Below are 15,762 nucleotides of genomic sequence, written 5' to 3' on the forward strand. Positions count from 1 at the left end.
TCAGCACAAGAAAGCACAGAGAGCAGTAAAGACACTTTATGACTCTGCTCATTGTGGTCTGCAGTGGTCCCTTGGTGTACAACTTGTCTGTGGGAATAAAGGTTCAGAAATTGTAGAAAGAAAGATCACTGTATGGTTAAGAAAGGAAAAAAGAATATTCTCATGTGGTTTCTATAAACTTCTGCTGCCACTAGGGTAATCTAGCCATCACTTCCATTTGCAAAATTGTTTCTGGTCCCAAACCTTTTGGACGTCACTGATCCTTAAATTTACGGATTGCAGACCGCATACGCAGGGAGCCGTGTGTCACTCAAAGGGGAAGAAACTTCCCCAGAGTGACATCATGATGCCAAAACCCACCCACTCACCCATTGCAGGTCTGAGCCTGCGATGGGAGATAGGGTGGGTTGTGTCCAGAAGGACAACTCCCCCACCGCCCTGAGCCTGCGATGGGTACCCGAGACATGGTCTGTGGCTCTGGCCGGTGTGCCCCCCCCAAGCGGGATCCTTTCTCTTACCCCACTGGGGGGTGCACTGGCCTGAGCAGTGGACCACAGGTTGAGGACCGCTGCCTGAGACCCAATCCAGGTCCCACAATGAAAGCCCTATGCAATATGAGAATCATAGTTACGTCACACAAATGCCATGATACATTTTCCATGTTTAGTGCTTGCTCATAGTAATCATGCAAAACATGTCCAAGTATTTATGTGATGCTGATATTTCTTTGCTTTGATGAAATAAAATACCCACAGATTACAGGCACCCCTGAGGTTCCTTTCTTCTTCTTGCACTGTATAATCCAAGGAGCTCTGCACCCAGCTTGGTGTGGGATTTATTAAAGGATTCATTTACAAAAGGCACAATGTGGAACTCAAGTGAACATTTGCTGGGTGGTCAAGATATTTTTAATTTTGTATGATTCTTCTGCCAGAATTCCTTCCCCTTTCATCATAGCATCTCAACAATGCCAAGAATGGAAATGTCTGTCAAAATAACATCAATCAAGTGCATGTGAGCAGGAGCTACATCATCAATGGATGTCCAGTGGCCAAGGGACCTGGAGAAAAATCACAGCAAAAATGGAGACTTTTAATGTCAGGAGGGAAGATAAGGAGGCACCTTTTCTGTATTTGTGGCCAGCACTCCTGGGACCCCTGCGTGTCTGTAGTTTCTTTTTAAGGAAATCGGGATTTTTCTGAGACCTTATCGCAGAATTTAGACTGCTTTCTCCAACATATATATACAGAAAAGTTTGCGGCACCAGGCAAAAATAGCAATAAATGCAGCCCTACACTAATCCTCTAAATCCAAAGCAAGCTTCCACCCTCCAAAAATACCCAATTAAAGTATTTCTAAACACGAAACAAGAAACAAAATAAACCACTATATAAACAGAATAGTCCAAAATGAAACAACTATTAATCTACAATACAGTCCAAAAACTTAAATGGTTGTGGTGTTCCCTGAATTATCCTAATCTTTTTATAAATTACTGTAAGTAGTTCATTATCTCATAGATATGTAGAAATGTCAGAAGAAATAAATCCAAGAACTTCTACATGCCACAGTCCCAGGCCAAGCAGGTGATTAATCACAGCAAGTAATGGCGAAATCCCATCGCTAGACTTTACCAGAATTGTCAGGTGACCAGGACTACAGTCACAGCCGTAATTAATAGTTTAATAGAGGCCAGACCAGAATTCTTTCTGCCAATTATGTCATTTGAAATGAACTATGGAAACACAAGACAGAAGATAAAATAAGATTTTACTGATTGCACACCCAATAGAATAGAGGCTTCCATTGCAGTGCTCTCCCTCTGAAAATGCCTGTTTGTGGTCAGTCATGTTGATCCAACAATTGCAATATTACTGGGTAATGGTCCTGAACAAATCTGCAGCCTAGTAGACTATTTGACCAGTCCTGGTATTTTTTCAGGCAGCTGACTTTTTTATTTTAATTCAGAAGTAAGCAATGTAATAAGGTAACCACCATGTACCCAGCTTGCAGCAGTAACGTTTCCTTTTGCCCTTCCCTCCTACCACAATGTTGCTTGTCATCACATGAGCACTATAATACAACCTGTTGGCCCCCTAGCGCTGCACCTCTCGCTATGCAGTCAATTATAATAGGCTGAAGTGAAGTTAAATTTAGAAGCTTGCAATAGCTGCAAGTAAAACATACATTATGATGGTAATTAGCCATAAAGGATCTCCTGTGCACCAGTGACTGGCCATAAAGGGCCCCAGCATACTGGTTGCCAGTCCTAAAGTGCACCTAGCTCACTGGTGGCCAGCCAACCCTAAAGAGATGGTGCAGGTAAAATATCATTACCCCCAGTCTCTCTCACTGTGTGCCAATGTCACTGTGAGGGCATCAGTACTCCTTTATCCTCAATAAAGAACAGGAGAGTAGCGGGGCGGGCACAGGTGGTGTCCTAAATTCTTTTTTGGGAATAGGCATGCTTGCCCACTCTTATTTTGCAAAGAATTATTTGGTGGTCCGTGGCTCTGGCTGGTGCATCCTTCTCCTGACCGCGGAGGGACAGACCACGTCTCCTGAAAGGAATTGCATGCAGGCTCACTACCCGCCCACTCTTCCACCCCATGCTAAGCCCTGGCCGGGTTTTGGAATCATGTAGTCACTCTGGGAGAAGTTTCTTTCCATTTGGGTGACACATAGGCAGAGGTGTAGTGGGGCAGGCATGTGTACATAACAATGATGCGCATGCACGCTTGACATGGATAGTATCGTGCCCCCTCTTTTTTTTTACGACAACATTCCTGTTAAAGAACCAGGTAGGTGGGTACACCTATGACTATTCAGTACCTATGTAGAAGTCTATTCAGTACACATGTAGAAGTTTGTTGGAATACATAATATATGTACATGTGTAAATACAAGCACACATACATGGTTTTCCTTCTTGTACTAATGTCCAGCTAGTAATTCCTGTCCCTAAACAATGAAGGGGTAGCAGCAGACTGAAAAGGCCATCCTTCCTCTCTTCTCCCTTTTATGAGCATGGTTAGTGCTGGCACATGTGTATGCAAAGATGGCTCCTAAAACGGACCCTATAGTTCTCACGGAAACTGCTGCATGGTGCTACTAAAAATGAGACTGAGAAATTGGTTGACTGAAAAAAAATGCATAACACATTTCTAATAGACAAGAGGCCTGAAAAACTTTTGTACCCCTTTACATTCTGCTATGCTATCATCCAAGTATGATATAAGAGATATAAGAAACGTAGTTTATGCAGCAGTGCAGTTACTTATTTGTATTGGGTTAGCCGAGTTTGATTTTTTCAGACACATAAAGTCATGATCTCACCGATGTGTGAAACATTCAGATAAGCACACATTCTCCAAATAAGGCTTTGTGTTTTTTTGGTGGGTATTAGCTGTTAAAAATAGTGCCTAAAACATCCAAATTTTCCACAAAATCTCCACTATCAATTTCACATCCTTCTCCAATGCCCATCCTTTTATTTTTAATTCCTCTAAATGTCCCCCCGGCCCAGTTCTTCCCCTTTATACATATAAGGTGAAGTATACCTTTTATATTGATACTATAACTAGGTTTCTAGTACAGAGCATGGAAAATGTATTTGCAAATGAAATATTGCAGACGTTTATTTTAGGAACATTTTATAAAGATATTCTTTATTAGTTTTATTTGTTTTATTATTTTATTAGTTTTCTAGTTGTGGGTAAACCTGAGTGTGCAAAACGAAATCCATGGCAACAAAGGAAGATCATGCAAACTCTGTACAGATACGTTCCACGCCAAGATTCAAAGCTGGTACCCCAACACTGCAGGGCAAAGTGTTGGCTACATGAGCCACCATGCTGTCCTAAAGAAGTTTTTTAACTTAAAAAAAAAATGTATAATGGAGAAAACAATGTATGCAGCTAAGGAAGAAGAAAGTATCAATAGCTAGTTAAAAGCTACTAAGTCAACTCTAGCCACCATCAACAAATTTTTTAAAATGAAAGAGAAAATACCTACACTGGTGTCCTTATTTCACTGTCCTCATCAATGTGCATATGATATAGAACAGTGGTCGCCAATCATTTGGACGTCACGGACCACTAAATTACTCTGGATGAGCAGTATGACAGGGAAAGAAGGGAAAGAAAAATAAAAGGGAAAGATAAAAGGGAAAGAAACTTCCTCCAGAGTGACGTCATGATGCCAGAACCTGCCCACTCTCCCATTGCACGTCTGTCCAGAGACACAACCCGCCCCCCCATCTGAGCCTACGATCCGTACGGGAGACATGGTCCACGGCTCTGGCTGGTGCCCCCCCCGCCCACCCACAGGTTCTTCTTCTGACCCGGCTATTGGGCGCACTGGCCAGAGCCGCGGACCACCAAGATTTTCTTGTGGACCACTGGTTGGTGACCGATAATATAGAAAACATCATTCATCCTCGGCAAGCAGTACAGCTTCATTGTACTTTCAACACAGTTAAATCAATGAGACTACTCTGATTCACCACAACACCTTGCCTTGTATTTACCATTTCCTTGGCCAAAATGCAAAGTGCTCGTTTTTTAGTCAAGGAGAGAAAGTGTTTCAGTGAATGAAAGACCCAAGTGAAGATATGAGCCTTTCCATGTCACCTATACCATTTATTTGGATAGTGAGCATCTATGTATTTTCATTGCTGCCTTAAAAGAAAAAAAAGGGTGTTCTTTGATGTCACATCCATTTTCATGTGTATGCCACCTGTAGAAGCTACTAAATCTGTAAAGAAGCATCTGAAATAAGACCCTTTACACAACTCCAGCAAGACACAAAGACATTAATTATTAAGCGATCATGCTGGGAACATCTGAAGTACACGATTCCAGGGAATACATTTAAAAAAAAAAACCCATCAAGTACACGATTCCAGGGAATACATTACAAAAAAACCCATCAAAAACAGGACGATGCACAGATAAAACAAAATGACCCCTTTTGGCTGCATATTACATATCAGGGATATAGGGGTGGTTCAGATAATGTAGTCTACAGGAAACATAGGCACTAGAACTCTGCAAAACATTTTGAGATTGTAACAATAAAGATGCCGAACATAGACATCTCAGGAGAGCTTTTAAGGTTTTTGCTACCCAGACTGTTTTTTCTTTGTAACATGCAAAAGCGAAAAACATGAGATCATCAAATGAAGAGAGGGGAGGTAGAAGCAACACACACAAAAGTAATATCGTCATCCATTATGTGTTTGGAGTGTCTGAAAAATTCTAAAGGATTTTGAACAAGACATTGAATCTTTACGTCTTTCAAGGTCAGCATTGCAACACATGAAGACCAAAGCTTGTACATCCAGAAGACCAGTTGAACTTGATTGACTTATGTCTTTTTTCAACCTAACCAAGTGACTATGTAACACCACCTTTTAACAAATTGATAACTGTAGTTTTTCTACACTTGAAAACAAAAGGCAGTCCTTCCGCCCACGATTGGATTGTGGCTGGGTAGAGTTAATGAAATCCATTGTATGGAGGATCTTACCTCCAATGTGAGGGGCACTGGCAGGAAGGTGGCTCACACCTGGTACTACTGGTCACAATTTATGCTTACTACCGAATACCGAGACCTTGCTTCCTCTAATTGAATTCTAAGTTTGGTTCTCATACTTATATTTTTCCCTTTGGGAGCGAGGCCCCTACTTGGTGCACTTTTCCTTCTACTCTTCCCCCGTCTCCTTTCCTTTGTGTCCCAACCCCCCCGCCGTATACCTTTTTGTTCTATTATTTAATTGCAATTCTTTTTTCTTTTTATTTTACTTGCACATTTAAAATTTGTATTATGTTATTGTATTGTTGCAACAAGTGTGAACTAATATATATGGTTGGAATACTTTTATGGTTGCTATGTTAATATGTGCCTGTTTATTTGATTTAATTCCAATCCTGCGATATCTTGTATCTTGTATCTTGTAAAGAATGTTTAAAAAAGAAAACAATAGGCAGTCCTCCAAGGACAGCGAGTTGTACCATTTAAACTGAAAGGAATACTGGTCCCCACAACACAACTATCTATATCAAACTCAACAACGATCCTTATACAAGGGTAAGGGCATTCAGCATTTGTAATCCACATATAGTGCCGTTTTAACATTAATTCAGTACTGTGGCAATTTTACATAAAACACCTATCCTAGGTTTCATGGCACCATGGGATTTAATTATGAAAAATCAGAGTGGGTCTGCAATTTTCGCCCCCTCTGGCCATGTTCCATGTACAACCAACACCTTTCTTTGTACAACCTACATTCCATGGGGATTCAATGAAGGGGATTGTATCTCCTGTGGATATTTTTGTTAGGGTAGTTTTTGGACTTGAAAAAGCTGCAGAACACCTCAGACACTCCCAAATCTCTTCTTTAAACTTCCCATCAGTTAAATATGCCTCAGCAGAGACTTCCCTTGCAAAGCAGGCCAATACACATAAGGTGCACACTTGAGTATGTAAAATAGATGAAGCCGTATGATTAGGACCAGCAGCATGAAATTTTAACATTCTCCTAAAATGTTAACCCCGCTCAATGGTCTCCACTACCCAATGTATATGGACTTTGCAATTGGCAACTTAACTGAGAAGTGTGCAAAGGACGCAAGCCAGTGCTAATTTGGCATTGGTGGTTTGATTTGTTTCAGCAGGAAAGTGCTGAAGTACAAAAAAAGCAAGCAGTTTATGTACAATGAGTCGCATGAGTGCTTTCTGAGACATCAATGGCAGCATAAACAGGAATAAATAACCACTGTAGTAACATAGGGATCAGAGAATGGAACAACGGTCAGGGGGTCAGGCATGTAACGACACTAAAGTGTCAAATGCTGCAAGCCATGACAGAAACTGTAGTGCTGATGGAAGGTAAGAGATTGGGTCCCTAGCAAGAGTGTACAGGAATTCTGCTATTGCGGGACACCTTCCAACAAGAAACAGGTCACCACATGTCAAGACAGATAGTTGAAGTAATGCCAAGATGGCTTAGTGGTCAGTTACCCCAGAATTGCAAGATCATATGGTGGGAAAGATACAAATGCGAAGAAATGGGAATTACATCAGAGATAGATGTGTGAAACCCCTTGTTTACATAGCTTAAGGGGGGGAGAGTTGGGCCGAACTGCTGGTGGGCTTCGAAAAAAGTGAAGGAAAGCAGATCTGGTGTCTCCATACCAAGAAGACACCATCCATGATTGTAACATACTCGGAGTTCAGCCAAAGAAAATGAAAAGCTCTAGGAGATGAATTGAAAATACTTCAAGAAATAATTTGCTGGAAAAAGAAAAAAAAGTAAAAATATAAGTGTATGAAAAAGGAAAGTTGGAGGTTTCTAGAATAATTGCATGCAGTGTAAGAGTTTATTAAGATATTACAGTTACAACATAAGAATAAATGTAACAAAAACCCACAATACTGACATTTTAACAATTTTAACATATAAAAATTAGATGACTGTGGTTTTCAGCTATGTATCCATTTGGTTTTCAATGGTAAATTTACTTGGTCATGTTATCCCCACGTGTAGGTAGATGCACACGATACAGGGTTAGAAATCAAACTGTGGGTTCAGAGCCATTGGTAAAACTGTTTTTTATTGGGCAATATCATCTGGGATTTTAGATTTAGGTACCGGTACTACCTTGATTTCAATGCCTCCATCCAAAATTAACATTGGGCTTCGTCAAATAGCTTGAGCTTGCCTTTATTGGGATATTTGTTAATAACTTTACAAATAGGTATGTCATCTGTCATTACGATTTTTTTTCTCCTGAGTTTTAGCATGTATCTGATTTCTATCGCTGGGTATTGCTTTCCCAAATGCTAATTTAAAGTATCTTTTTGTATATCTATTCTTTAAGGCATTTTTGTAGGCCATCTGCATATAATTTGAAGCAAGTAAAAGCTGATCAATTTCTTCTAATCGTAACTATTGACTATTAGTGTGTCAAGTATGTTGTTTCTTCCTGTAGGTTTAAGATATAATAAATATAAAGATACCGATGAATGAAGTGTTTAGCCTTCATCAATGTAGAGACAGAGATCTTAAAAGGAAATGCAATGTTGTAAGTCTAACGAGCACGAACTGTTTGAGCAGATCTAGGGAACCAGGCCGCAAGATGAAGATATCATCATCGTATCTATGCCATTGCTGCCCCACTGTCTGCATAAAGCTAACGTTACCAGCCACCCAAAGATAAATTAGCATAAAATGGGGCTCTGGAGGTCCCCATAGCCACTCCCTAAATTTGTTGGTAGTAGGAACCATTAATGGCAATGCAAATGCATAATGAGCAAGTAAAAATTCTTACAAGCATAAAAAAAGAGGCCAAGTTTCACATCACTATGGGTTTAGGAAAGTTGCTATGGTGTCAATACCTTAATTATGGGAGGTAAAGCTTTAAAACGTTTCCGCATCATTGGTATCAAATAACGTTTGAGTTGCTACATGTACACTGCCTTTTAAATAATAAGAGTCAGTTAGAAACATCCCCATTTTTGAAAGAAAACAATTGTTTTGTCTGAAATATTATAATATCATGAAATCAATTAAAAATACCGTCATTGTTAATGTTGTTAATGTTGTTAATGGCTATGGTAACTGTCAATGGTCATTAATAAACAGAATATTTGTATAAATGAAGGGAGGCCATTATCAGCAACAATTAGTCTTGAGCTCCAATGGAATGCTGCATTTACTAATGCGTGTATGTTGGTGTAAAAGGTTAATTGATCATTAGAAAACCTTTTTGCAATTATCTTAGTAGAGCTGAAAACCAATATGCTGATTAAACAAAGAAATGAGACTGGCCTTCTTCAGACTAGTTGAGTATCTGTTGCCACTGTTAGCTGCTCCCAGCTGCCTCTTCTCAGTGCTATGCAGTTTAACCCTGCAGTTATTATGCAAACCGCAGTTCAACCATAACCACACTCAACAGTTCTGAGAAGCCTGTGTGGATCAGGTCTTCATGATTGAATTCCAGTAAAAAATCACTACTGACGAAGAACAACAAGAAAAAAAGGAATTGCTTGGTCAAGAAACCCAAGAAATGGACATTAGACTAGTGAAAATCTTTACTTTGGTCTGATAAGTCAAAAATGTTAAACTTTTGGTTCAACCCGCCATGTCTTTGTGAGATGCAGAGAAGGCAAGTGGACAGTTACTACATGTGTGGTTCCTACATGGTGGAGGTGTGATGATGGGGTGTTTGCTGGTGAAAATTATTCAAAATGCAAGGCATGCTTAACCAACATGGCTACCACAGCATCCTGCAGTGACATGTAAAGCTGCGTACACAAGTGCAGTTATTGTCATTGGAAAGGATCTTTCACGATCCTTTCTAACGACTAAGGACTGCACGATGCATGAACCAGTTATGTACATACAGCACCAATCTGCTCTATGGAGGGGGGAGGGGGAGAATGATGGAGCGGCACCCTGCTGCACGTTCTCCCCCTTCCCTTGCATTAGGATCATCCATCGTCCCTGAATCCGCCAGGAAGGTCTTCGGACAATAGGCGCCGTACACAGGCAGGATTCTCAGGGCCGATATCGGACGTCTGGATGTAGCTTAACCCAATTTGGTTTCATTTAGTTTATTATAGCCTGGAGGAGTTTTTAAGCCAAAACACACCTCCAGGCTATATAAAGGGTATTTGATCAAGATGGAAAATGATAAAGTGCTGCTTCAGATGACCTGGCCTCCACAATCACCTGACCTAAACCCAGTTGAGATGGTTAGGGATGAATTGCATCACATTTTTTTTCTTTTTTAAATCTGGGGTATCTGTTTTCGACCTATAATGATGTCTTTACATCATTTTATGTTTGTATTTGTGACTGTACATGCTTTTTTATCGTTGGTAAAATAAAAGATAACGTGATTTATCGTGAAAAACGTAAAAAAAAAGATACGTTTTTAATACACTGCCTAAATTATTGCAAGGTTGACTAAATACATAATAACCCTGTACATAAATAAGTTTATCACCTTATAAGGAGTAATATAAAAAGAGTTTAATGGATTACTTCACTGAATACCCCAGAAATGATAACAACGCTGTGATACATGAAGACATCAGATCAAAGAGCAGATTAGAAATATTTACTGCAACATTATATCATGCCAAAATATCTCAGACTGCAAGCGAAAGGAAACTCTAACATTTGCTATCTGCATGGGTAAAATCAGATTTTGGTCATTTGGAGGAGTGAAAAAAGAAGAAAGAGAAAGTGAAGAAATGATGTAGAATGCCACATATACTTTTATTTTTCCCCTTTAGTTTTGGATATAGCGGGGAAGAGTTAGGGTCATTTCAGACCTGTAGTGTTAAACTACACAACTGTGAGCTCCCAGCCACATAAACTGATGAAGTGCAGCCGGGAGAGGCAAACCACACCGTGGGCAGCAAGATTTGCAGAACTTTAGGCCATAACTGTGCGGACAACTGCACCACAATTGGCCAGAGCCATGTGCAAAATAATTCACATCAATGGAATAAGTTGGTACCACGTTGAGTATTCAGCAGAAACTGAAGCTCCCCGTGACTCTAAAGTGACCCGTGAGCAGCTGTTCAATATGGCACTGAGAACAATCACAGTAGGAACAATTTTTGTTCTATAGTCAGTCCATTGTTTGTAAACATTTTTAGGCAGTGGCAGTCTTTAGGGTCGTGAAATGGCGTGGGGGACAGCTATGCTAATGCTAGGTTTGGGCCCTAGACAATAAAGGTAAGCTTCAGTAAGCAGAAATCTAGGATCTGTATAAGACTTAAGTATCTACAATGTGAGGATTTACCATCACAGCCTGTCTTGGAAAAACCTTGACACAGTGTCACCAGGAGAGGACATAAGGGAAGCTCTTTTCTTCAGGGAAAAATTGCAAGTTTATCCCTTTCCTGTCTCCATGCATAGGGACTAGGAATGAGAACGCTTTTCAGTGGAGGAACCCTGGCGAAGGACAGTACGTATAAATATTTTCTGCATTATCCAGAATTGTACCATCAGTTTAGAAATGGTAACATCAACCGTCAGCCTGTTATGGAATACAGCGGGCAGCACTCCCATTGACTGGTTTTTGTCAACCTTGGAGCCACCTCTGACAACCACTCAGCCAGTGGAAATGAAAATAGCTATAGAAGAGGATTGTGCTATATTAACAAAAAAATATTGCTATCAACTGTGTAGCTTTTTAACTGGCTCTTTGCTGATGGATGCATTTACTACCGATTTGCATTTGGCAATGTTAACATCCGTGTTCTCATTGTCAAGGTACACAGCAAGCAGAATTTGGACGCTGAGATAGTAAAGTATATGTTAGGGTTGGAACCCATATGGTTTTCATTTGTGCTCGAGCTAGAGAGATTTATCCTATTTGTCCTCAAACCATTATAACCAATCTAGAAATGGTTTGGAAATCCAACATTCTGCAATTGTCACCAAAACAGGGAAGAAGGATACCCTTCTACCTTTCAATTGGGTGTCTGTGAGAAAATGTGTTCCGAAACCCCCAAAAGGTAACACCCACAAGAAAAGGTCCTTACCCTTCCTTATTCTATCCATAATCATACAAAAAGGTTTAACTTTTGAGTTACTGGTTGATTTAAATCAGGCTAAAAGATCAACCCAGGGGGCGTCCATAGGCATTTACTGTACCGCACATATTGACATTTAGACATTGACACAATAGTCATATAGGATATATTGCGCACTTAAAAAAAATACTTCCTGTAATTATACAAAATTCTTCCATGAATTTCGGACTTACGAGGAAAAGAATCGGGTTTCCTTTCCAGACAAGGGAAAGGAATGGAACAGTGGCTGGTAGGAAATGCTACCAATGGCTTCTTACAAAGTGATGACTTTCATGCAGAAGCTACAAGGATGAAAATACTTGCAGACTTTGAAGTAAAAAGTTTTATTAGCCTCTCCACAGCTACCGACAGCTACGGAAGAAACCGGGCCTTGGGACGGGCCATAGGGAGAGAGTTGGATGAACACCAGGGCTTTGCATTCGGAACAATTCCAAATGATATTTGAAGGACACATCTGATAAAATTGCCCTCCCCCTCAAAAGTAGAAACACATACTCCTTTACCAGCTCCAGATGCAGAAGACCACCATGGCTAACATTCAAAACTTATGCAGATCATGACATCACTGCCCCACATTATGGTGTTTGCTCCAGAACATTGTCCATCCAAGCCCAAATAATTGTTGGAGCCTCTCAGTGCTTGGCTATATAATGATGGCATGGTATTTGTCAGGGTTACAGATGTTCACAATAATGGATCATGTAATATATGTTAAAACAGCCATTTGAAGTCTCCTTTAAAATCCCAAGCAACAGAATGACAGTGCAAGAGTAACAAATAATTTGATGTGAATAATTACAGTGTATTCCCTATTCTCAGGCTGACCATTTTGTGGCCTATAAAAAATAATTGGCAGTTAGTGGTCGTCAGACAGTTTCAATAAGAATTGTTTGGAGGGTTAGGTGGTGGATATTTAGGGGCACTCTTATCAAAGGAAGCTTCCAGATTCTTATTGGCACCCCCACAAAATAGAGGTCACATATCGGGGATGAGGCCCTGTTCCCTAATGATAATTCCGAGGTCTGGTTTTGCCAAAAAGCTACATGCTTTTTTTCCCTTTTCTTCGCCCAATTCCAATGAATATTTTCTTGAAGTGAGGCACAAATGCTGCTCCCCTCCATTTCCTATTCAGGAAAGTTCCAAGCCTATGAAATGTTCAATATTAGGGAGGGCCCTAATATGTTTGTTTCATTACCCTTTCAATGATCCAAACGCTTTATAAACATTTGACAGCAGACAGTATGCCAAGACTTAAAGGACTCCCTATGGATGGCTGCAGGTAGGACCCCTGTTCCTGGACGTAAGGAAGCCGTTATCAAACCTCAACATACCATCCATCTGAACCTAGCCCTAGGATCATGATGTGTTACACATTTATATACAAAACTTAGCTTTGTTTTGCTTGTTCAATTAAACTTTATGATCAACGATATTTCATTTTTTTTCTGATGTTACTATAGATATACAGTACAAATATTATTCTGTGATATATGCTGGGTTTTTTTAAGAAACTACACTTACGTTTTTTGGTGCCAAGATCAGTTTTTTACAAATTAAGAGCTTTTGAAAACAAAATTCCAAACACAATGCCAAAGAAACAAAAATATAAAACTAAACATATGAACAACCAGGAGAAAGTTTGCATGAAACCATCATTACGCTACAGGCCCATGCATGCATCTCCATGCTGGTGCATTACATTTCATTCTTCATCATGGAACTCCAACACTTTGACACAATGCACTTCATAACCCACCCGTGTTGCATCACACCACAATGCACTATTGTGCGGATTGGTGGTCTACATCAGAAAAAAGCTGCATATTTTAGTCCATTCTAGGGCAAAAAAAATCTACTCATTTGAATGGGTTGTTTTAATGCAACTCATAGTAAGGCATGATAGAATGTGTTGTAATGTGGCAACACAATGCACCAAAATAGCAAAGTTATAAAGCAGTGAATACCTTTAACAAATATTTATCCTATGTATTGGTTTACCTGCAATAAATGTATAATGAATTAAAAATTTGCTCCTAGGAAAGAAACACTTGACTGATAGTGGAGGACAATGGTAACTGGAGCTAGTTAGGAAAACAAAATAAGATTACAGCTGCTAAATGTACAGAAGAGATCACAGGACAATTTCATCATCTGCTGGAACATCTGCAATCGATTTACCATTGTTACATTTTTGGGGCACATTCAAATCTGTTTCTTGTGCTTTACTAGTGTCCCCTTCCAAGCATTACCATGTGTTCTGTTAGGGCAACCTATTCAAATAAATTGGCTACCAACACACAAGAATGGACCAAAAAAAAAGGTAAATTGGACATCAACTTTTTTGTTTCTGCACAGCACAACACGAAGCTGCAACAAATTTGTGTTGCTCAGCCGGGGTGCGTTGCCTAATTCTATAAAGGTGCCATTCACCTGCACCCATCTGTATGTTTGAAATGACCGTCATTGATCACTGTAGTAGGCTAAAGACCTGATCACAGTGGACAGCCTCCAATCAATACTTTGTACAGCCATGGCTTGAAATATTTACATTCTTTTTCTACTAAATTCTGGAATATGGAAGAGTTAGAAACCTGCCAAGGTTTTATTGTTTGTTTGCAGAGAATGGATTAAGTCTGCAAGGCGTAGAAATAAATATTTATATTTCACAATTTAAAATAGTCCATCATAAGATAAAAGAAGCAATTTGGGGGTCATACAGCCCAAGGTCAGGGCTACACCAGGAATGTGCTCTGTGGAAATCCATAATTCCCATTTCCCCTGATGACCATTATCTCTTAGACTGCACATAAGGGCAAATTCAACTTTAAGGTGTAACCAGAACAGGAATAATTAGGAAATCTTTTAATGGAGAACCAGGATAACTGCCAAAGTGAGGATCTGAACCCTTTTCTATGCCATCAAAAGCAAATGAAAAAAAGTTGTATGTTAACACATGTCAAATGTCCACAGGTTCAATTTTAAATAGAAGATTTACCAAAATGTCTATTGTTGAATTCTGCAGATCAAAAACCTGATCAAGTCAGGATAGGGCCATACAATGCTAGTTTAAGCCTTATACTGACATCAGAGGATTTTTGCTGGAAAGGATCCTTACTGATAGTTTCCAGTGACAGATGAACCAATAACACAAAGCACTGTTCTGTTCAATGTAGAGGAGAGGAGGAGAGGGTGAATGAATGGCACCCCTCCTTTACAAAAATGCACAGCAGTCTTTTCTGATTGGTTGTTCGGCATGATGACGGATTGATGAATGAGTTCAAGGGACTGGACATGTCGGATTTATGCCCAAGAAAAGCACAACTGTTCAACTTGGGTGACTATAATCTGCGGTTTGTATGTATTTTATGTATTCTAAAGCAGGGGTCCCTAACCCCCAGTCCAGCTCCGGTCCACCCCCCAGTGGAGTCAAAAGAAGGACCCAGCTTGGGGGGGGGGGTCCAACGGCCAGAGCCACGGACAATGTCTCCCGTATGGATTGCAGGATCAGGGCGGTGGATAGGTTGAGTCTATGGATACAGCCCACCAGACACCAGAGGCGGGTTCTGGCATCATGATGTCCTCCTGGGGGGAAGTTTCTTCCCCTTTGAGTAACTCACGGCGCCCTGCACATGCGCAGTCCAAAGTCTGTGCATTTAGTGGTCCGTGAGCTTCAAAAGATTGGGGACTGTCCTAAAGCATCTACAAATCTTTAGCATTGTAATTGCAGTGTGCAATCACAATATTAGAATCATCTGAAGAGAGTCTCCTGATCACAGCCTGTTACTGGGTGAAAGGAATATTTACTGGAGATTCAACAAATAGAAATCTCATGATACAAAATATACACATAGAAAAGTATTTTACATTATTCACAAATACTGAACATAAATGGAGCCCCCTTCATCAATATGCTGTATGGTATTTGTAAACAAAGCAACAATTCACCATTGGTCCTAATATATACTTTTCACTTCTATTCACAGATCCAAGGGAATGATCAGATGTATAAAGTAAATTAAACACAAGAGCAATCGTAGGGAATCAATTTTTCTGTCCTTGAATGGATACAATTTGTGTCATGTGACCCAAAAATTGGTTACATTTGTCTTATGGTTCACCCAATCACCACCCCATGACCTGGGC

This window comes from Pyxicephalus adspersus, chromosome 12, assembly GCF_032062135.1.
Source record: "Pyxicephalus adspersus chromosome 12, UCB_Pads_2.0, whole genome shotgun sequence".
Lineage (NCBI taxonomy): Eukaryota > Metazoa > Chordata > Amphibia > Anura > Pyxicephalidae > Pyxicephalus > Pyxicephalus adspersus.